The sequence below is a fragment of the Chinchilla lanigera genome, unplaced genomic scaffold, assembly GCF_000276665.1.
Source record: "Chinchilla lanigera isolate Chin_1 unplaced genomic scaffold, ChiLan1.0 scaffold00023, whole genome shotgun sequence".
NCBI classification, from domain to species: domain Eukaryota; kingdom Metazoa; phylum Chordata; class Mammalia; order Rodentia; family Chinchillidae; genus Chinchilla; species Chinchilla lanigera.
In genome coordinates this window covers 12,735,367-12,759,809 of record NW_004955424.1, presented here as the reverse complement: position 1 = coordinate 12,759,809, position 24,443 = coordinate 12,735,367, and the positions used below count along the sequence as shown (strand labels likewise).

General features: G+C 39.6%; 1 pseudogene; it reads left to right on the top strand.

Annotated features, from left to right (window-relative positions):
• Positions 1-24,443, top strand: part of LOC102023496 — a 39,897-nt pseudogene that overhangs the window by 10,402 nt on the left and 5,052 nt on the right.

Here is a 24,443-nt window from a genome sequence, read left to right as displayed (position 1 = left end):
TTTCTTTCTTTCTTTTCTCCTTTCCCTCATTCCTCATGTCTATTTCAATTTAACAAAATGTGTTCAAGTTTCATCTATATTGTAGCTTGTGTCAGTTCACTTCTTTAAGGACCAAACAATATTACTTTATATAGCTATATTAAGTTTTGTTCATCCACTTATCAGTTGATTGAGTCATTTCTACTTTTTAACTATCATGAGTGATGTTGCTATGAATATTTATGTACCTTTTTTGTATGGACATGTTTTTAATTCTCTTGGGTAGATACCTAGCAGAAGAATTGTTGAACCAATGGTAACTCTGTGCTTAACATTTTACGGAACTGCAAGACTGTTTCCAAAATGGCTGCATAATATTACATTCCCACCAGCCATATATGAGGGCTCCAATTTCTCCACGACCTTGCCAACACTTATTTTTGTTTGTCTTTTTCATTTTAGCTATTCTAATGAGTATGAAGTAGCATCACACTGGTTTTTGGTTTTGGTTTTGGTTTTTGTGCTGAAAATTGAATCCCAGGCCCTACATATGCAAGCACATGTTCTAGCATCGAGCCATACCTCCAACCCCTCTCATCATCATTTTGACTTCATTTCCTTAATGGCTAGTAATGTTGAGCATGTTTTCAAGTGCATATTGGTCATTTGTACTGTATATCTTCTTTGGGAAAATGTCTATTTAGATCTTTTGCCCATATTTCAGTTTAATTTTTACTGTTGAGTTTAAAGATCTGTTTATGAATTCTGGATATAAGTTTCTTACCATGTATATGATTGGAAAATATCATTCTGTGGGTTGTCTCTTACTTTAAGGATATTGTTATTTGGAGGATATTTTCACTGTCAATCAAATCCAATGTATGTATTACTTCTTTAGTTGTTTATGCCCTTTGTGTTATATGTAACATGTCATTGCCTAACTCAAGATAATGAATCTTTATCCTATGTTTTCATCTAAAAACTATATAGTATTGACTGAAGTTTTTATGTATTTTAGTTAACTTTTATAAATAATAGGAAGAGTTCCAACTTCATTCTTTTGCAAATAGTGTCCAGTTAGCCCCATAACATATATATGAAAAGATTATTCTTTCTCTATGAAATTCTTGTTGAAAAATCAATTGGCCACAAATGTAAGAGTTCATTTCTGTACTTTCATTTTTATTACATTGATCATTATGTCTGCTCTTTTTTTTTTTTTTGCGGTACCGGGGATTGAACTCACGACCTTTTGCTTGCCAAGCACGCACTTATGCCACTGAGCTACATCCCCAGCCCTATGTCTTGTCTTATGTCTGTACAACACTGTCTTGATTACTGTTAGCTATCTGCCACTATGAAAAAAAACCTGTGAAATTCAATTTAAGGCAGAAAAATGTTCTTTTGGCTCACATTTTCTGAGATTTCAGTCCATGGTCTCTTAGACAGTGGCTTTTTGGCTTACAGAGAGGCTGCCCATCATGGTGGAAACACATGACAGAGAAGGCTGTCCACCTCATGGTGGCCAGGAAGCATAGAAATTAAAAACCAGGCTGGGAGCAAAGGCTCACCCCAGTGTCATGCTCTCTACAACTAAGGCTTCACTTCCCAGGTTTTCTACCACCTTCCAACAATGCATCAGCTGGAGACCAAGCTTTCAGTATGAGAGCTTTTGAGGTTGTATAAGATCCAAACCATAACAGTTACTGTTAGAGCCATTTATTCAATAGTGCAGTTTAACTCTGATGTTTCTTTGTTGATTTTTGTCTGGTTGACCTAATTGTGAGAGTGGATATTGAAGCCCCCTACTAAAATTGTATTGGTATCTATCTGTCCTTTTAAGACCAGTAGGTTTCATTTTATAAAACTGGGTGTGCCAACATGTGATACATAGATACTACCAATTGTTATCACCTCCTGTCGATTATCCCCTTTACCAGTATGTAGTGGCCATCTTTGTCTCATCTGGTAAATTTTGGTTTGTGTCTGAAAATAAGATAGCTACTCTGCTTATTTGGGCTCCAGTTGGATGGAATATCGTTTTCTATTCTTTCACTTTCAGTCTATGTACTTCCTTTTGGATGTGGAATGCCTCCTACAGGCAATATATAGTTGCATTTCATTTTTTTTTCCAAACCGTCAGTCTCTGTCTTTTTTTTTTTTTTTTTTTTTTTGAGACAGGGTCCCTCTCTGCTCCTTGAGCTCACTTTATAGCCCAGGGTGGTCTTGAACTCACAACAATCCTCCTGTTTCAGCCTCCCAAGTGCTGGGATTACAGGCATGCACCACCACGCCCAGCATCAGTCTTTGTCTTTTGATTGGGGAGTTGAGACCATTGACACTGAAAGTTATTTTGTAAGGCGCTTATTGAATCTTGTCATTGTATTATCTTTCTAGTGTTGACTTCCTTTTTTTCCTTTCATTTAACCACTCTCCCAGTTAAACGTGCACTTTCCTTTGGGCTCTTTGATGTCAGTGGCCTTGCCTGTCTCTGTCTAGGATTCCCTGAGGTATTTTCTGCAGTGCTAGTTTAGGGGTCATGTATTTCTTTAGGATTTGGTTGACTCAGAAAGTCTTTACTTTTCTGTCCATTTTAAAGGCTAATTTTGCAGGATGTAAGAGCCTAGGTTGACAATTGCTTTCTTTTAGGGTTTGAAAACCTTTGTTCCAATCTATCCTGGCCTTTAAGGTTTGTGCTGAGAAATTTACAGTTGATCTGATTGGCTTGCTTTGATAGGTTAGTTATTGTTTTTCTCTAATGGCTTTTAATATTTGCTCTTTTATTGACTTTCTAGAATTTTCATTATCATATGTCATGGAGAGATTCTTTTCTGGTCGCGGCTCTTTGGGGTTCTATATGCCTCTTGGACTTGAATATTGAATTCTTTCTCTAGATTTGGAAAATTTTCTGCTATGATTTCAGTGAATACATTTTTAAACCTTTTGTGTTGTCTTCTAATTTTTCTTTTATTCCTATAACTCTGAAACATTTTTAGTCATCTAGCAACTGTTGGATCCAGTTTGCGTGGTGTCTTGTCATCTTTAGGATATCATTGAGTTTATAATCTACTACATCCACCTTGTCTCCTATTTCTGATACTCTGTCCTCGTATTGGTCAAGTTTACTTTCCATCCTTTCCACTGAATTTATCATATAATCTGCTTGCTTTCTTTTCATACTTTCTAATTCTTTTCCAAAGTGGTCATTCATGCCTTGTATTTTCTTGCTTAACTCAATTAGTTTATTGTTTGTTTATTCTTTAACACATTCCCAACCACAAGAACCACCAGTGGTACATGTGTGACCATCCCATCAGGCAGCTTGCACCACTGGTGGTACAAATAGATTTTAAAAAGTCTATAAATGGATCAAATCTAGTTAATTGCTCAAATCTAAATAATTACTGGCCAAATATAAGTATTAATTAATAATGTTCATACCAATTAAAAAGTTATTACAATAATCAACAACTTTATTTCATTGAAAGAAATGTATTTGTATTTGTGAACTTCTTTAAAACATTTTATATATAAAGGTGGCTGATTTGTGCAGTGTGCAAAATGCCATAATGCATTTGGCTTTCTTTGGCAGCCATAGTAGCACCCATTTTTTCAGATAATTTTCAATAACATTCTCTACATTGCTTATATACAGTTTTTCCTGATCCTAAATAAGCTTTTGCAGAGTGTTTGTTCAAGTAATTTGTATCTGTGGCATTTCTTCATGGGCTAATGGTTTAACAATTATTAATTCTTGGAATTTTAATGTGGAAATCTTACAGATATCCCATTGCTTTCCCATTGCTGCTGTATACAAAATATGTACTTACAACTACTATAGCACAAATGAGCTGTATTATAATTTCTACACCATCTTAATTTTTCCTTAAGGAACTGTAATATGATGACATCTGTTTTACTACATCAACACCTTTCTTGTAGCCAGAGATCTCCTGAAAAGTGCTTCAAGCCACCCAAAGGGATAGTGATTCTAACTGGAGCTGCCCAGCAGTGAGACATAGGTTACAGCTCCACCATGAACATGTTAAACTCATTAAACATTTTATTAGAAAAATCTTTTATCTCCTTAATTAAATCTTCTGTGAGCTCATTAAACACCTTAACTTTTTGCTTATATGTTTCTTCTTTTATTTCTTCAAATTTTTTTTTCCATTTGGTGTTTGAGTTCTTTGTTTATAGCTTCCTATATTTCAGTGCCCATTACATCAGCTTTTGGAGAGTTAGGGGTTTTAGGGAGAATATTGTTGCCTTTCTTTCTCCTGTTTCTATTGCTTTTTCACTGTGGGTTGAAGATCAGTTAGGATAAAGAAACTCCGCTACTGTGGCAATCTCACTGGTGAAATTCTATCTCCCTGTGATGTGTCCTTGGGTTTGGTTATGTTTGGTTTTATATCCCTCTTCAACCTATCCAGCATAATTTTTTTTCATTTCATTCTCTTTTCCTCCTCATTTTGTTTCTTTTTCTTAAAATAAAAGAACAAAAACATATTAACAAACAAACATCCATTTACAAAATAGCACAAGAACAATACAAGCTATCCAGCATAATATTAAAGGGTCTTCTTAGTGTCCAACCTTTCTCTGAGGACTTGATCCCCAGCATCACTAAGAAAGGAGAAAACAAACTGCAGTAATGTTGATACAAAGACAAATGAAATAACTGACATACATAAAAGTCAGCAATAACTTTGTCACAATTAACAATAGAAAAGAAGTCAGCAATAATAATAGAGTCAAAGACAAACCAGTTATTGATATACCATAAAACCAATAATACATATAATTTTACCATCCTAACAATTGAAAAGAGAGCAAGGTATGGTGGCGCACACCTATATCATAATACTCAGGAGGCTGAGGCAGGAGGATTGCAGCAAGCTCAAGGGCAGCAGGGGCTACATAGTAAGTTCAGAGCCAGCCTGAAATACCTAGTGAGACCCTGACTCAGAAAAAAAAGACCAGGTGTGGTGGCACATGTCTTGTAATCCCAGCACTTGGGAGGCTGAGGCAGGAGCATGGCCACAAATTTGAGGCCATCCTGGGCTGAAAGTGAGTTCAAGGCCAGCCTGAACTACACAGCAAGACCCTGTCTCAAAAGAGAGAGAGACAGAGACAGAGACAGAGACAGAGATCTGTGTCTCCCTGGGGCTGCCAACTCTCTCTGGGCTTACCACGTGTTTGTGGAGACAAGAGGAGCCAGGGTTAGCATTTCAGACTACATTGGGTTTTTTTCTTCTGTGCTGTCTTCAATTTCTCTGTAGTTTTTAGTTTTCCTGACAGCTCTTTTGTGATTCCTGAAACTCTACTTTTTCATTTTGCTGGTTTTCTTCTTTCCAGATGTCTCCACTCTAAGTCCTATTTTGCTGTTGGTCTTTTTCTCCACCGTTTTTAATATCTAAGTCTTTCAAATATTCTTTCAATAATGCTTTGCAGATTTCAGTATCATGTCTTGTATTTCTTCATTAAATTTATAAGTACCTTATTCTTTTTCTCCCTGTTTCTCTTGATCAACCTAGCTAAATATTTTCTCATTGCCTTGTTTATCTTTTCAAAGAACTGACATTTGTCTCATTGGTTTTCTCTATTGTTTTTCTATTTTCTATTTCATTTATTTGTTCTCTAATCTTTATTATTTCCTCTCTTATGCTTGCTTTAGGCTCAATTTGCTCTTATTTTTCTAGTTTCTTAAGCTTATTGACTTGAAAAATTTCTTCTTCTTTAATATATGTATTTATAGCTATAAATTTCCTCCTTAGTACTACTTCAGCTGCATCTCAGTGATTTGGATATGTATGTTTTCATTTCCATTTACCTCAAAATGTTTTTTCATCTTCCTTATGATTTTGTTTTCAGCCTATTGGTTCTTGAGAATGTATTACCTAATTTTCACATTTTTGTGAATCACAAATGTCCTTCTGTTATTGATTTTTAATTTAATCTCTTTTCAGTATAGAAAACACTTTGTATTATTTCAGTTCTTTTCAATTTATTGATATAGCCGGGCATGGTAGAGCACACCTGTAATCCCAGCACTTGGGAGGCTGAGGCAGGAGGATCATTGCAAGTTTGAGGCTGGCTCATTGCTGGCTACTAGGTACATAATATGATTTTTCTCATTGGGCTACATAAGTGAGTTGGAGGCCAGCCTGAACTCCTGTCTCAAAAAGACAATAAATAAATAAATAAACAAACATACAAACAAATTTATTGATATGGTCTATTATAGAGAATGTTCCAAGTGCCCCTAAGAATGTATACTCTGCTGTTATTCAGTACTATTTTCTTATTCCTAGTTGTTCTAACCATTACTGAAAGTGGGGCAATGAAATCTCTGGTCATTTTGTGGAATGATATCTACTCATAAATATCTCCCAGGCACTTCAGATTCGATGTGTTAAAAACTGATTTTACATTGCCTCACTTCTCAAACCCATCTAATTAATGACACCCAGGTGCTCTCACTGGAAACTTGGGAGTCATTCTAAAGCCCTATTTTCTCTCATCTGCTACATCTAAGTAGACAACCAAGTCCTGCTAATTTTATTCATCTGTTCACTATTCTTTGTGTCATCTATTGCTGCCCTACCTAGGGCAGATCCTTGCATCTCACATCCAATCTATTATAACCAGTCAACTTGCTTCTATTCTCAACATTGTTTAGCTAACGTTGTTCATTCCACCTAGAATAACACACTCATTTTTTAAGAACTATCTCCAGAGTCATCCTCTTCTCTCAGGAGTCCTCCATATGATCTCATTCTCCCCTCTGGATCTCAGCCTCCTGTGTACGCTTCTATCCCAGGAGCCACCACATGGTTTTACCACTGTCTTGCCCCAGGCAGTGATGGCCAATCTTTTAGTGATGAGAGCCCAGACAGCAACCCAAAACCCACGTATTTATCACAAAGTGCCAACCCTGCAATTCAACCTGAATACTGAGTTTTTAGTTTAGAAAAAAAAAAACCTCACATATTAACATATTTTGTTTTAAAAGAAAAACAAATAACACATGCGCCATAGGTTAGCCACCACTCCCCTAGGGGCATCTCTGTCTTTTGTAGCAGAATAGTTAAGAGCACAGACTCTGCTGTCAATACTGAATACTGAGCATTCTAGGTTCAAGTTATGTGACTGAATTATTAATCTTTCTATGCTCAGTTTCTTCACACATTCTATGAGGATGGTAATAGTGTCAGTTTCATAGTGTGATATTTAATTAGTAGATGCAAAACACTTAAGTGTTATTATTATTCATCTCTATGGTCCCAGCACTTTAGCAAACAGCCTAGAAAACAAATAATTTAGTCCATGTAGCTTGAGCTAAAATGAATTTAACTATTTCCTTCCTTCCTTTTGATTTTTTCATACACTCTCCTGTTCCTCTGTATGAAAAATCTTCCCTTTCCTCCCCTTGCTAACATGGAAAACTCATTCTTTAGGATCCAGCTTGTGTGATCTCCCTCAGTGAAGAAAAGCCTTCCTTTCCTATCCCAGGCAGTCAGTCACTCTACACTGTCCCTGTCATACTATGTGCCATGGAGTAGTGGCAATAGTAGCAGTTATTGTGTACTTGCTGGCTACTAGGTACATAATATGATTTTTCTCATTTAATCTTCAAAATTACCCTTGTATGAGACAAAAATTATTGCCTCCTTTTTATTGATCAAAAATATTGTGGTCTCCAGTGTGCTTATATAGCTTGCCCAACATCAGATGCCTAATAAGCGGCAGACTAAAGCTAGCAGCCAGGCCTAACTTCAGAGCTCATCTACTTCCTTTTGCTGCTTTTATTAGTGTGCACATCTGTTTCTCCACCTGTGAGCTCCTTGGAGGCAAGGGTCTATCACATCAGGTGGCTCTCTTAGAGGAAGGACTACATCTCCCAAAAAGGCCTCACATTTACCAGGTACAAGCATCAGTACTCCTTCCTTCTAGCTCTCTCCATAGTGCTGGGCTAAGGTTCCACACCGGCAAGATGACAAAGGAAAAAAACAATAAATGAATGGCAATGAAAGCAGTTCAGCCCCCAGGGCCCTCTTGGCCATGTTTGCTGCTGCTGTAACACCACTGGGGGCTGTGAAGAGGCCTCTCTGGAGTCTGAGCTCACTGTGTCCCCTGGGTGGTGATGTCAGCCTTCTGCTCTGCCAGGCCCCTGAGTCTACAATCACACTGACATCATCCATGTCTCTGTGGGCATAATAAGGAACTCAGACCCCACTACATGTCCTTGCCTGAGAAAACTTCTATTGATTTTGGGGGTCCATTCTTTTCCCAGAGATCTCTTTTCCTGTGTGGGCAGCTATCTCTCCGGGTCTTCATCCTAAATTATCTGTACTCTAAAACTGTAAGTTTTACTCAGTAGCTTGTTCAACTCAGAAACTTCCTGGAATCTCTGACACACCAACCTAAATTGAGGAAACACAGGGGATTACAAAAAAAAAATTTCCCCAGTGATTTGTGTCAGACTGTGAAAGGAAAAAACTAAGCAAAGGAAATTAGGACAACTTGCCAGCTTTTCCGGATTTTGACCTTCACAGGCCTGCTCCACTTCAAAGTAGCTAAAACCTTGAAAGGGCTTTGTGACTGTATTGTAAAATATGTATTTGGCCTTCATCCTTGTTTCCTGGTTTGTAACTATAAAATCCCTGAACTATTCAGTGGTGTATCTGGGTATGCTAGTGAGTTGACGGACGGCTGGCAGTTTCCATGTGACTTCAAGACAAGGGATGGTTGCAGAAAAAAACTAAGCCAGGACTGGAGGGTTGGGACTTTCACAGCACAGTTCCTAAGGAGAGGAGAGAGACCCCAAGATGAAATTGACCACCAGTGGCCAATGATTCATGCTTATGTAATGAAGCCTTCATAAAAACCCAAAACACAAGGTTTGGAGAGCTTCCAGATAGCTGGACATATGGAGGTTCCTGGAAGGTGGCACCCCAGAGAAGGCAAGGGAGCTCTCTACCCCTTCTCCTATACTTTACCCTATGCATTGCTTCATCTATATCCCTTGTAATAAACTGGTAGATATAAGTATGTGTTTCCCTGAGTTCTGTGAGCCACTTAATGGAAGTTGCAGAAAGGATTGTGGAAGCCTTGTTTGTGGCCAGTTGTTGAAATTTCAGATTAAAAAAAAAATCCTAGGGCTTGTGACTGACATCTGAGGTGGGGAAGGGAGGACTCTTGAGAACTGTTTGCGAAGCAAATTGAAGTAGAGGACATACAGATGGTGTTATGCTGCTGCATTACTTGTGTGGTAGCTGGGGCAAAACCCACACATTATGTGACAGAGCATGCTGTGAGAGTATATAGGAGAAACTGAGGTTGAGTTTGCTGTTTTTCTCTATGTCCTCTGGGGCTTCACCCATGAACTTGGGTTTTTAACTTACCAGTCTCTGTTAGCCATAAGAAAAGCATTTCCATAAAGGGATTCCTCTCTCCACCCACCAACCCTTAGTTTGATTCAATTCATCATCAAACAGCCAGCCATTTAGCTGAACACCTGCCACTATGGAATATATTTTTTTATTAATTAGTACATGTTTGCAGTACATGCATTTTATAATCATCTTGGGGAGCTGGTACATGTACTGGGATATGTTTTTAAAATAACAATTAGGTAGATACTGCTCTGCTTAGAATCGTTCCATGGTTCCCACTGCACTCAGAGTAAATCCAAACTTCACGGTGGTCCCATGCACCTTGCTCTGAGCACCCTCAACTCCTAGCTTCACCTTGCATCACCTTCCTACATCCGCTCCCCTCCAGCCACATTAGGTACCTTTCAGTACCTTGAACACACCAAGATCATGACTGTCTCAGGTTTTTAATATTTATATTTATGTTGAGAACTATGGGATGAGTCAGAGTTAGTAGCTCTTAGGTTAACTACCTCCTCAGAGACAGTAAAAGCACAGTGCAGCTGATAACTTGAGCATGATGTTTGAAATATTAAACCCTGGAAAACAGTGGAGGTATCAACCTTGCAGAAAGCAGCACTGGGCCCAAGACAAATGGAAATGTTGCTCTAACAGAGAAGTCTGAGCAATATTTGTAAACCTAATTGTGTTCATGGTGACAGTGCTGGCTTAGGGGCCAACTCTGACATACTTTTGTGCTAATATGATGAATATTATGGTTTAAATATAAAGTGTCCCCCCAGGACTCATGTATTCAGGGCTTGACTTCCAATGCAGCAATGTTTAGAGGTGGGGCCTACAAAGGTGACTGGATCATGAGGGTGCTGACCTCACAGATGAATTAACCCAATGATGAGTTCATAGTTGAAGGATACAATAAGGAGGATACAATACAATATTTGCCAATATACAAAGAACTCAAAAACATTACCCCCCCCAACAAAACACCCAATCAAAAAATGAGCAACCAAAATGAATAGACACTTCTGAGAAGTACAGGTGACCAATAAACATGTGAAAAAAAGTTCAGCTTTGCTGGCTATTACAGAAATGCAAATTTAAACACTGAGATACCATCTTACTCCAGAAAGAATGGCTATCATCAAAAAATCAATAACAAATGCTGGTGAGAATGCAGGGAAAATGGAACTCTTCTACACTGTTAGTGGAAATTGCTAATGTAAACTAGTATAACCACTGTGGAGATCAGTGTGGGGATTCCTCAAAAATCTAAAAATAGAAACTCCATTTGGCCCTGCTATTTCCCTTTTAGGTATCTTCCTGAAAGAGTTAAAGTCATCATATTGCAGTGATACATGCATACTCATGTTTACAGCAGCACAATTTGTAATAACTACGTCTTGGAAATGGCCTAACTTCTCACCAATAGATGAATAGATAAAGAAAATGTGATATTTCTACACAATGGAGTACTACTCTGCCATAAAGATAAACTTGAGGCACTTGTAAATAAATGAATGCACTTCAAGACCATAACAGTAAATGAAAAAAATCAGGTGCATAAGTTTAAATATTGCATGGTGTTGCATATATGAGAAACCTAAAAAATAAATAAAGAGCCAAATAAAAAATAGATAATAGGAAGTAGGGAGATCTTCCTCAAATGGGAAGGACACAAGAGATGGAAGGAAGGGGAGGGACAATGGATGAAAAAAAGAGAATCAAAGAAAAAAATGGAATATGGTAGAGCTTCTGTAAATGGGAAAGTGACCAAGGGGTAAAAGGAGCACGGAGGGATGGGAGGGCCAGGAGACAAAAGAGTTAAAATGTGTTATGTACATGTTCCAGCTTCCCACAATCAATGCAATCATTATGTACTGCAAACGCACACTAATGAAAAAAGAGAATCAAAATTTAAGAAAACATTTCCTTAGTATTCATCTAAAAAAAAAAAAAAAAACAGATGTGGGGCCCACTTGGAGGAACTAGGCCAAGCCACTGGGGGAATGCCCATGAAGAGTACATCTGGCCCCCAGCCTCTTCCTTCCTCTCTGGCTCTTTCCGCTTTTCTCTCCTTCTTGGCTGCTATGAGATGAGCAGCTCTCCCCCACCATGCCCTTCTGCTAGGCTGACTCTGCCTGTTCACAGGCCTAAAGTAATGGAGACAGCTGACCATGGGCTGATGCACACCTGTAATCCAAACAGTTCAGGAACCTGAGACAAAAGGATTGCACTTTCCAGGCCAGCCAGAAAGCTTAGTGAAAGCCTTTCACAAAATAAAATTTAAAAGGGCTGAGAATGTAGCTCATTGGCAGAGTGTTTGCCTAGCATGTGTGAGGTTCTGAGTTTGAGTCCCAGTGCTACAAATAAACAAAGAAAAGCAAACATAAACTTAATACATTTTCTGGCCCTATACCAAACAGGAAACTTTACAAAGATAGACTCTAATAATGTGCTAAATTGAAAATTACCAAACAGCAAAATATGTGCTCTAATCAGGAGTGTTTAGGGGTTTTCTTTACCTCCCAAGTACAAGTTCTCTATGTACCCATTCTAGGCAATTTTTTTTGGCACATAAGAAAAATATTCCTGGCTACACATTTATATTGTGAATTCTTATCAGTGATTTTATTTCCTCAAGGGTTTGGATCTTACACTCTTCTTCTACTACCAGAAGTCCAGGTGCAATGTGTTGTGTGAGGCTTGTATCATAGTCTACCAATTCACTGTCCTGAAATTCTCCTTCCCCACCATTCATTTCTTCTCTCATCTATTCGAAAAATGTCTTTCAAGTAACAACAGCTGTTGTGCAGCCATAGGCAAGTTGCTTACATTCCCAGTGCTTTGATTTTCTTTTCTGTAAAATCAGGGTGATGATAATAATAATAATATTCCCTGTCCTATAGTATTGTTATAATACTGTGCCTAGCATGTAAGTATTGGATAAATTTGGCTATTATATTTGTTGTAGCGATTATAATTGTTATTGCTGTTGATATTACCTGCCAGACACTCTTATATGCTACAGATACAATAGTAAACAAAAGAGACATGATCCTTACTCTACAAAGCTTACCATATGAAGACAGAAAGGTGTGTATGTGTGTATGTGTGCGCACAAAATTTTGAATACTTCTAGAAAGTATTTAGAGAATTAAAATGGAGTGACATACTACCTACACTCATAAGGATAGCTATCAGAAAACAAAACAAGGAATAATAAATAACAATTGTTGGTACAGATGTGGAAAAATTAAAACTCTTATACACTGCTGTTGGAAATATAAAATAGTACAGACTCTGAGGAAAACATTATAATAGTCTTTTTAAAAACTAAATAAAGACCTACTATATGACCGAATAATTCCAATTCTGAGTCTATATCCAAAAGAATTGAAAGGACAGACTTAAACAGGCACTTGCACTACAAAGTTCACAGCATTGTTCACAATAGCCAAAAGGTACAAATAGCCATGCCTGGTGGCACACACCTATAATCCCAACACTTGCAAAGCTGAGGCAGAAGGATTGCTGCAAGTTTGAGATCAGCCTGGGCTACAAAGTGAGTTCAAGGACAGTCCAAACTGCATAGAGATGAAAAAGAAAAAAGGTAGAAACAACCTAAATGCCTGTTAGCAGATGAATGGATAAATAAAATGTGACAAATACATCAAATGAAATACTATTCATCCTTAAAAAGGAATGGAATTCTGAAACATGATACAACACGGATGAAACTTGAAGACATGTTAAATGAAAAGAAGCCACTACTATGAAGTAGCTAGAATAGTGAAATTCATAGAGAGATAAAGTAGAATAGCGGTGTCCAAGAGCTTGGAGGTGAGGTGAATGGAATATTACTGATTAATGGGTACTGAATTTTGGTTTGAAAGATGGTGGTAATGGTTGTACAACACCATAAGAACATGATACCACTGAGTTATACATTTTAAAAGTTGTAAAATTATGTTATATGTAACAGTAGAAATAAATATTATCATAAATGGTGCTGTAATCAGGGTTTACAATAAAAACAATTTAATACAGGATACATAATTTATAGGATTATTTTATAATAGTCACCCAAAGAGTCAAGTACCAAGAGTTCAGGAAATCTGTCCACACACTAGAGACCCAAAGAATCCATCTGAGGGGGTGAATCCTATGGCAATGTCCTGCATGAGTCCAGATGAAGACCTAGAGCCCATGACAATGCCCCCCAACAAGTCCAACTGGAGGCCAAGAGCCCATAACAATGTCTCACACAAGTCTGTTTCACAGATCTGTGCTGGGAAGGCCCAAAGGTCAGTGGTGGAAGCTAGAAAGTCTGTGCCAGTGGGATGAAGGATCTGTGCCAACAGGCTGATGGATGTGTACTGGAGCCAAGAGGCAATGCTCAAAGTAAGAACCATAGCTCCCCTCAAAAGTACCACAGGAAGGACCAGGGGATATAGCTCAGTGGCATAAGTGCCTGCCTGGCAAGTGCAAGGTCCTGAGTTTGATTCCCAGTACCAAAAAAAAAAAAAAAAAAAAAAAAAAGTACCACAGGCATTCTCAGCAACAGCAAGGTCTTGAGCTCCTTTGATGATGAGAACAGCCAAGTTCATATGAGAAAAGCCTGCATGACAAGCTCCTCCAGGAGAACCAACCGCCCCCTTCTTTCTCTCCAGTTCTCCTTTTCACATTGGCAACAATTCTCAGGTGGGCCTCCCACACCCAGCACCACACTGGTTCGGTTCAGCTGGGTGTTACAAGTTGACCGCCAGTTGTCAATCCATCACAAATGGAGTGACACTGCAGAACCTATAAGGCAGGTTCGAGATTGATGATCAAACAAGCTGAAATCTGAGTGACAAGAAGCAAAGAGCCTTGTGAAGACCAAGGGTGAGGGGGAGCAGAGGAGAGAAAGGGGACAGAGTGTGAAAAGCCTTCAGGCAGAAATGCATTTAGAGTGTTCCAGGAACCTGAAGAAGGCCAATCGGGATGGGTGTAGCGGGCCAAGGAGGGAGCCAACTGGGAGGCGGAGAAGTCAAGATGATACCGTGGACAGCACTTCCAAGACAAGCTCCATGTGTTCTCTCTCATACACCAAACTAAAAACTCAACCTGAGTGTAGAATAGTTATTAATAAGTTCTTGAGGGGGTGTGGATAAAAAGAGGTTAGATCACAGTGCAAATTGTATGCTTGTTAGGAAATATTACACTGAGCCCCATTAATATTCACAATTAATAAGTGTTAATCAAAAAAGATAAAAGTTTATAATATATATAAACACTTGGACTTGTTAAATGCAGAATGTAGGAATTTGCATGGGAGAAGGGTTACTTTCATATTAAGTGAAAGTGAAACTATCAACTGTTTAAACAACAAAAAAGTTGTTCTGTAAAAGGAAACAAATGGGGCAGATATCAAGGAGGGGACCAGTGGGGAGATTTTTATTTTTTCCAACATGAGAATGACACAGCAGAAAGGGAGAACAGATGGTGTGCAGGGAAGAGGCAAAACTGTAGGAGTAAAGTCCTTGAGTAAAAAGAAGAAGAAATCCAGACCACTACAGGAGATTTGATTGACTTGATACCACTTTAATTCTTTGTTTCCATATTTAACAATACTGGAATAAGGCACACTTTCCTACTTTTGTGTTAAACCCTGAGATCAAGTGAAAATAACTTCACCAGTTGCTCTGGGAAATACCTGCTCCTGGATGATAAGACCGTGAAGCAGCTGAAATGACTTGTTCAGTGCTGGGGACATGGTTCAGCAATAGAGCACTTGTCTAGCATGTGTGAGGTCCTGGGTTTGATCCTCAGCACCATAGAACAAACAAACAAATGCCTAATAAAATGATTTGTGCATCAAGATTCACTTCAAGACTTTCACCTAACTGTGCCCACCTGTCCAAAGCTATTTTAAACTCTCTACTCCTAACCAGTTCTCCCACACAAGACCCACCTTAAAAATCATCCAGCCTGGGCCCTAAACCTGTCCTAATTTCCCCATTTTGAAGTACTAAGTGCCTAGCATGTTATTGCTGGCATTACTGGAGTAAGTCTGGCAAGCTAAGTTTAATGCAATAAATAGACTTTTCTGATGGTATTTTGGGGAGTCAACAGTAGCTGCTGCTGAGGGTAGGGATAGTCATCCATTGTAACAGGGACTATAGATGCAAGTGCTGTGAGGTTTAGGTAGTGGTGCTAAAATGGAGTTGTCTTCCTAAAATACAAAAATTACAGGGCAACTACCAGGTATTAGTTTTCTATTGCTGCTGTAACAAATCACAACAAACTTTTGATTTGAAATGATATAAATATTTAAGGGTTCTACAGGCAAGAAGTCTGAAATGAGTTTTATTGTACTAGAACCAAGATGTAAGCAAGGCTGCACTCCTTCTGAAGGATCTCAGGAGAATCAAATTCCTTGACATTTTCAGTATCTATAGGCTGAATGCACTCTTTGTCTTGTGGTCCCCTTGAATTGCCAAAGCCAGAAATATTGTCATTGTGATGCCTACTTTCATCATTGCACTTCCTTCTCTGACTTTAACCTTCTCATCCCTCTTCACTTATAATTACATTGGAACTTTATGATTACATTGGACCCACCTAGACTATCCTGAATAATCTCTAATCTCATGATCTTTAATCCACCTGCAAAATTCCATTGGCCATGCAAGATTGTCTGAGCAACTTAGCAAGACCTTATCTCAAAAAATAAAAGTTAAAAAATGGTTTAGAATGTAGCTCAGTTTGATGGTCCTGAGTTCAATCCCCAGTATGAAAACAGGAACAATAAAACAGAACCAGACTTTTAGCACAGCAATAAAATCCAGCCACAATCTAACCTTTATATCCCATCCATCATTATAGTCCTCATCCAACTCTACTCATTCACTTCATTTAAAGGCACTGAACATTATTTCTACATCAGGCATTATATTAGGTACTAGATATGTGGGAAGGGGAGGAGACAATAACAAATAAGATGAATTGTGGTCATAAGTGCTATAAAGAAAACAAAGTACAGTAAGGAGGATGGAGAGCAACAGCAAAAGTGGTGATAGATTATGTAGGTGGTTGTGGGAGGTCTTTAAAGTGTTGTGGGGAGCACAGGGAGTGTGGGAGGAGCACAGAAGAGACTGCAGAGCATCAGCTGTGAAGACCTTGATTGGGAAAGTCTATCAGCCCTGAATCCACCTAGTCCATCTCATACCCTTCAAGACTGAGGGTACCGGGATGAGAAGTTTAAGAGGGCGTTTGGGATGGGGGCTGGGGATTTAGCTCAGCGGCAAAAGCGCTTGCCTGGCAAGCGCAAGGTCATGAGTTCGGTTCCTGGTACCGGAGGAAAAAAAAAAAAAAGAGGGCGTTTGGGTACACTCAGAGGTCTCCAGCTACTATTCTAAATCTGTAATCACCTGCATTCCTGGAAGAGCAGAGCCCACATGACTAAAACCGCAGAGATAATCATTTCATAGAAACAGAAGCACCCTCAAGCCATGAGGATTCCAGACCTATGAAACCAGGACTGAGATAATGATCACCTGGACCCTGGCCCACCTCCGCTAATCCTTAAAAGCTGCCTCCTGCCTCGAGGGTTAGGGAGCGCAGCCTGGATCCCCTTCATCAGAGTGTGCCCGCCTCCACCTACCACCTAAATCAGAGTCCCTTACTTATCTTCTCTTACTTCTTAGACTACAAATTCATGCTTCAGTTCTAGTTTCCATTTCTGCTAAAGCAAGGACCCTCTAGCTGGTGACACTTTCTCTCAGGCTTAAAGGGTAATCCTCCCTGTCAGGAAGCCAGCCCAGTTCACTTCCATGTTGTTCATTTAACCCTTAGGAAACTCATTCCCCACCCACACTGCTCTGCTGTCCCCTCCTTGCCCCTGGAATCTCTCTCTTCCTTGCTCAACCAGGGCCAGATCAGGATTTCCATTAGGCTAACCTGGGGGGTAGAAGGCCATCTAACTCCTAATCTCTGTGAATTGTAGCCCTGGAATCTTCCCTTTTCTTGGCTTGTGGACCCATGGAGACCATTTTCCTCCCTCTTGCCTGACCACAGGAGGTACTGACTGTCACCTGTGATGGGCCAGTTCCATCCCCTTTTCACAGCCCCTGGAAAGGGGTTAAGTTCTTGGCTACATTCTTTAGTAAGATAGGTCCTTAGCATTTTAGTTTTTTCAGGGTTTTTGTTCTCACCCTTAGGCTTTAGCTACCATTTCCATGCAACAGGAAGACCCCTGCTCAGCATCCTGTTCCAGATTTATGGCCCAGGTGCTGATGAGAAAACCACCACTTGGAAGCTGGGGGAGAACTTCGGCCGGGAGGATGAAGGAAGGGTCCCAAGGAAGCTGAGAAACATGGGGGTGAGTGCCCATGTCAGCAGCCAAGAATCGCGGCCTGGAACCCAGAAAGTGCTGAGTTCATTGCCATCCTCTCTGACTTGCTGAAGTGCTGAGAACTTTCAATATCTAGAACCTCTGGAGGGGCTTACTTTATTATTACTTTTTGTTACAAAAAATACCTTAAGGGGCTGGAGATACAGCTCAGTGGCCTAAGCACCACCTGGCAAGCGCGAGGTTGTGAGTTTGATCCCCAGTACTGCAAAAAAAAAAAAAAAAAATCTTAAGATAGATGGCAAAAAATGGGGGAGAGGAACCTCTGAAACATAGAAAGATGTTCAGTCTTATTATTAAGTGAAGTTAAAATTAAAATATATATCAAAGGATTATTTTTACCTATTAGTTTAGTAAAATTAATAATTTTTTAAAACTTTGACTACAATTCATGTTGAAAGAATGTGGAGAAAGAAGCATTTCCTACATTGCTGGTGAAAACTGTCAAATAAAAATAAGATCAACTTAGTCCAGAGCAAGGAAAATTACATCTATTTAGGGCTAATTAGAATTGCAATCTGGGAAAACACAGATTCATACAGCTTTTAAAAATGTGCCCCAACGTCTTACAAAATGATGGCTATATTTATAGCTCTACATTGCAAGGAGGTTGGAGATTACATCATCTGTTAGTCAGAAATTATGGTTCGCACTGGCAAAAGTTAAGCTGTTTTGTATGAAAGGGATTGAATGTGGTCTGAGCCTCTGGGTAGTTTGGGGGAAGGGGTCTGCCATAAAGAACATCAGCAGAAGTTAACAATGTTTCTATGCTCAGCTGTAATGTAGGGAAGGCAGGATAGGTACACCTGGATAGGTACACCCACAGCTCAGTGCAAATGTTAAACTGCAGAGGAGTCTGAGAGCTGATTAACAATGGCTTCCCAACTTCATTCTAAGTGCCCAAACCAATGCTATTTCATTTTTATTTTTTCTCCTTGCCAAGGTATAAATTGATTCAATATCTAAGGAAGGTGATTTGGTTTGTTTTTTTCTTTTGCAATACTGAGGATTGAACCCAGTGCCTTAGCACAGAATACATCACCAGCCCTCTTAAAAAAAAATTTTTTTTTTAAATTTTGAGACGGAGTCTCACCAAATCATTAAGTCAACTAGGCTGGGCTTGAACCTGTGATCCACCTCTCTCAGCCTCCCGCAGTGCTGGGATTATAAGGGTTCACCCTCACGACGCTGGGCTGCAACTTGGCAATACTGATCAAAATGACAAGTGCCAATGTTTTCTAACCTAAGAATTGCAATTCTAGGAATTTATTCTCATTATTCTTACACGTGTAAATGATATACCACCTGTATAACATTGTACTAGCAAAAAAACTGTAAATAAACAAGCACTCAGGAGAACTTAGTTAAATAAATTACATTAAATCCACACGAGGGAATAGTTTGCCACAGGAAAAACAAGAGAGAAAGCTCTATGTACTCCATCATCAACCTCCTAGATTTTAACCTATTATTATTATTATTACTATAATAAATTTTTAGAATAATTTTATATTTTTTTAAATTATGAAAATAATACAGGGAGTTCCTGAATACCTCTCACAAGTTGCAGGGTCCCCAAATATTGTCCTATTAAAGGGTGAATTGTAAAAACTAAGAAACAAATATTGGAACATCTATGTTCATAAACTCCAAATTTCATTTAGATTTCACTGGGATTTTCTGTTAAAATCCTCTTCTACCCTGCCTTGCATTGACTCATTGTGCCTCTAAACTGTGACAGTTTCTCAGGCTTTTCCAGTTTTTCACAGTTTTCATGATTTGGCGCAGTACTTTTCAGGTACTTTGTAGGATTTCCCTCAGTTTGAGTTTGGCTGATGTTTTCCACATGATTACACTGGGGTTGTGTCCTTGAAAAGAAAACCAAAGGTGAGGTGCATTCTCTTCTCATCGTAGCTGGAGGTACACAAATACGACAGCACGTTGCATGGTTAGGGCAGTGCTTGCCAGTGTACCCTTACAATTTTTCCCTTTCCCTTAGGGCAGTGTGGGTGGGGAAACTCTATGCTTTCAAACAGTCAACAGACAAAATTACAATAAATTTAGTTTAAAGATCTTAATTGGTTTTGTTCACAAGTATAGAACCAGGCAACCCTTCTTTCCATCAAACAAAGTAAGTGTCCTATGAGCTGAGTAGAATAAGTAGATTTTATAAACAGAGAGGGGCTGAAGAAAGCAGAAACTACGGTCAAAGAGTGATTAGACATTTAAAACTTACTTCATCATAAGGCAGGAAAAGGGAAATAGAATAGGGAAAAATGACTGGTTAATATTGGGTTATTTCAGGGTTTTTTTGTTGGTAATAATTAAAGAAGAGGGAACTTCATTGGATGTAACTGGACTGTTTCAGAAATTTGGCTATTCTAGCTGTCCTGGTTTATAAAAAAGGTAAGATAAAAAATTAGTTTTGGTCTGGTAACATAGAACTTTAGTTATGTGTGACTCCACTTTCATTTTTGGTCTGATTTGGTGGGGCCTAATGCAGGAAATTAGCCCGAAATAATGGTCTCCTTTTTCTTTCTTTCTCTTTCTTTCTTTCTTTCTTTCTTTCTTTCTTTCTTGCTTGCTTGCTTGCTTGCTTGCTTGCTTGATTTTTTAGTATTGGGTTTGGACCCAGGCATCTTCCATACTAGGCAAGTACTTTGTCATGGAGCTATATCCCCAGCCCTTTTTGTTTTTATTTTAAGTCAGGGTCTCACAGAATTGCTCAGATTGGCCTTGCCCTTCTGATCCTCTTGCCTCAGCCTCCTGAGTGGCTGCGATTACAGGCATGTACCACTGTACCTGGATAAAATGTTTAATTTAACAGAATTCAGTCGCCACTAAGCCAAATATATCCTCATGGATGAAAGAGGAATGAAGCTTCACGTCTTAAAAAAAGGAATAAGTATATACATTAAATGAAATTTGGTTGGAAAAAAGATACTTCAATTTACTTATTTATTCAAATATATACTTTTATCACTGTTATGGTTGATACATTGTGTCAACTTGGGGAGTCTGGAGGTTTGGCTAAGTGACTCAGCAGGAAGCCAGGATACTTACTTTGTACACATCCTGAGCCTGTGGAAGAGAAGGGCAAAGATTATGTGAGAGCTACATGCCCCTTAGGTGGGGGTAGCCTGTTTACAAAGTAAGGCAGGGAAAGAAGCTGCTTGCGGCCATTCCTCCTTTTTGCTCTGGCTGCATTGCTGTTCAGCTGCCATTCCCCCCTTTGCTCTTGTTGCTTTGCTACCTTCTGCCTCGGAGCCAGCCAAGTATGGACTGAAATCTCCACAAACTGTAAGCTAAATAAACCTTTCCTTCCTTCATTTTGGGCACTGGGTATTTTGTCTCAGCAACGAGAGAAAAGTAACCAAGACAATCACTATGAACACATGTATATTTATTTTATATTTGGGTTAGTAATTTTGTCACTGGATGGGGTCTGATGAGTTCCCCCAAAGATGAATGAGTCAGGGAACTCCACTGCCCCCTTCCCATGGAGTAGAATTGTCAACTCTTGTCACATAAAAGCATTTCAGGATGCATCATAGGCAATCTTACTAGGCAGAGTTAAAAAGTAAAGAAAATAGGGAGGGGATTTCAGCTTGAGCAGCTGGAGGGGACATAGCTCTGATAAAGAGAATTAGATTGGCCTGTTATGATTTAGATCTAAGATGTTCCCCAAAAGTCTTGTAGTTAGAAGTGGAGCCTCGTTGGAGGGGGCAAGTCACTTGAGGCATGACCTGGAAGGTATATTCTTGTCCCTAGCTCCTCCTTGCTTTCTCCATTCTAGCTGCCATAGGGTGAGCAGCTTTCATCTACTGTGCCCTTCTACCATGTTGTTTCTGCCTTGGAGCCAGCTAACCATGGACTGAACCTACTAGAACCATGAGCCAAAAGAAACCTCTCCTCCTTTATGTTGTGGTATTCAGAAATTTGGAATTTGTATTCAGAATATGTATTAGGTATTATGTCCCAACAACAGAAAGTGACTAATACAACCCATTGACCAAAAAAAAAGTGACACCAGGTTTTATTTGCTAAAGTGGGCTAGAGTCTGGTTGATAATTATCTCAGTTCAGGTTTTGCAAGATGTCTGTGGGAGAAGTCCATACTGCTTAAGGGAGTGATTCTGTCTCCATGAGAAGAATGTGTCTGCTTGGAACAGTCTCAGGTTTGTGGGGGCTCTGCTGAAATCCAAGGGGACTGTAGCTTCAGGGGAATGACTGCAGACTTCTGAGTGCTTGATGGTAGTTGAATATCCCTCTGAATCTTTATCTTTGTGTCTTCAGTGTTGAAGGGTGTTGAGATAGGTTCTATGAATTAAGAACTAGTCAACCTTCTTTTGCCAATTTTCAAATAAACCCTCTGTAAATGATAAACATGCCTATAGGCAAAGCCCAGAATGGGTCTGAACCAGTTTTAAGATACAAAATGAAGGTTAAACTTTGTTCTGTTTTTAGTTCCAAGTGAAGAGTCACTGTTTTTAGCAAAAACAGCATAAGTCCCTGACTGTCTCAGAAGATAATATAGGTCATGCTTTTAATGAGTAATAGGTTAGGGGTCCAGGAGTTTTTCTTTTATCCCTACAGTAGTCTCCAACTGTACTGATCCAGTACTATGTTATTTATTTTATTGCTCAAATTCTTTCAGCCTTGGCTATTGGGAGTTCCTTCCGGTTGGCCCTTCTGTCCTGTGGACAGCTCCCCATCCTGTTGTGCTTTGACACTTCCTTACTTTTGAGTCTGCTGCCTGGAGGCCAGCGCCTGGCTTCCTACTCTCTCTCTCTCTCTCTCAGCACCCGGCCCTTTCCTTAGTGGCCTCTGGCATTTTCTCCCCTTTGGACTACATAGCTTCCGCCTTTTCCTTCTGACTCAAATGACCAGCCTTTTACGGAGGGCTCAAGTCAGAAAACATCACTGCTCAGCTGTATCTGTCTCCAAGACAATAAAGCGGGCCTGTAGGAAAGCCCAGGGGTCAAGTTCCCAAACCTCCTTCCACCAGTGCTGCACTGGGTCCTTGGGGCACCGAGGGGGGCCTCTGTCACCATGACACTCTGGTGCAGCTTCTCCAGGGACCAGGACCCAGGGAGGTAGGACTGCAGAGGAGTGGCCAGAAAACTTGTCCCCAGGGTTCTTGGGGGAGGACCTGGCTAACTGAAGTCACAGACTTGCTGAGGAGGTGGGGGTGGGGGCAGGGATCCTCTTCTCATCTCCCCTATGCATGCTGATCTCCTCACCCAACTCCTAGATTTCTCCCTCAGAGATGACTGATACAGACCACTTTCCTTCCAAGAGCTGACAGAGAAAGGACCACAGACTGTGGACATCTGCTAGCCTCCATGCATCTGTGCAAGTACCAAGGCACAGAGTGCACAGGGAAGAGGGGAGATAACGTGTGAAGGCAGGTGTGAGCAGGTGCAGCAGGTAAGCAGGTCACAAGAAAGCGGCCTCATTCATGTACTGTGAACGCATCGTGCATCCTTCACCCCTGGATTCTAAACAAGTTTTCCCTCCAGCTCCATGACAGCACCTTCCTGCCACCATCATCTTTTACTAGGGCTATAACTTTATCCTCCTAACACACTTATCTTACTCCAATCATCTAACAGGTGATTTTCTTACCTACAAATCAGATTACATCATGAATCTGCATCCAAGTCTTGAATGAGGGTCACAGCATAGCCCAGTGGTAGAGCGCTTAGCTTACCTACCATGTTCAAGGCCATGGGCTCAATCACCAGCACTCGAAAAAAAGACCTTCAGTGATCTTCTTGGACTGTCATAAAGAAGATCAGAATCCCATTTACTCCCTCCCTAACCTTAGGCCTCTCCCACCTCACAACCTAGTTCAACACCCCTCAGCTGCCTTCACCCTGGCCCCTCATGCTACATATTCCTGTCTCCACTGCTCGCTGCCCCTTCATCTCCATCTGCTTCTTTACACCTTTATGTGAGCACTGCTTCCGAGATGCCTTCTTTTTATCCAAATGAGACCACAAGGAGTGTTTTTTCAGAATGCCTATACACACCCTACAATTCATAGTTACATAGCTTCCTGATTATTTTAGAATATTTACCTCACTACCTTGTAAATTCCTAAAAGGCAAATATCATATTTATGTAATAGTATTATATTATATTTATTTAGTTCACCATTGAAAGTACTTCATTCCTCTTTAAGGATGAATGATACTCCATTGTTTAGATAAAGCACAATTTATTAATTAGGTCAATATTTGGTTTGTTGCTACCCAAATTTGGTTATTACGAGTAATGTCACTGTGAATACTTATGTACAAGTTTTTGCATTTACATTTTTTCATATCTCTATACTTGGGTATATATTTGCAGGGTAAAATGGAAACTTTACATTTAACTTTTTGTTTTTCAGTACTGGGGATAGAACTCATGCTTTGCACATGTAAGGCAAGTGGTCTACCACTGAGCAACATATCTAACCCTTTTCATATTTTAATTTTGAGACAAGGTCTTGCTAAATTGCCTGGGCTGGCCTCAGACTTGCGGTCCTTATTCTTAGCCTCCCACGTAGTTGTAATTACAGGAATGTGCCACCAAGTCTACCTTCATTTAACATTTTGAAGAATTGCCAAAATGACTAGGGATAAAACTCAGCAACACAAATGCCTGCCTGGCAAGTATAAATTCTGA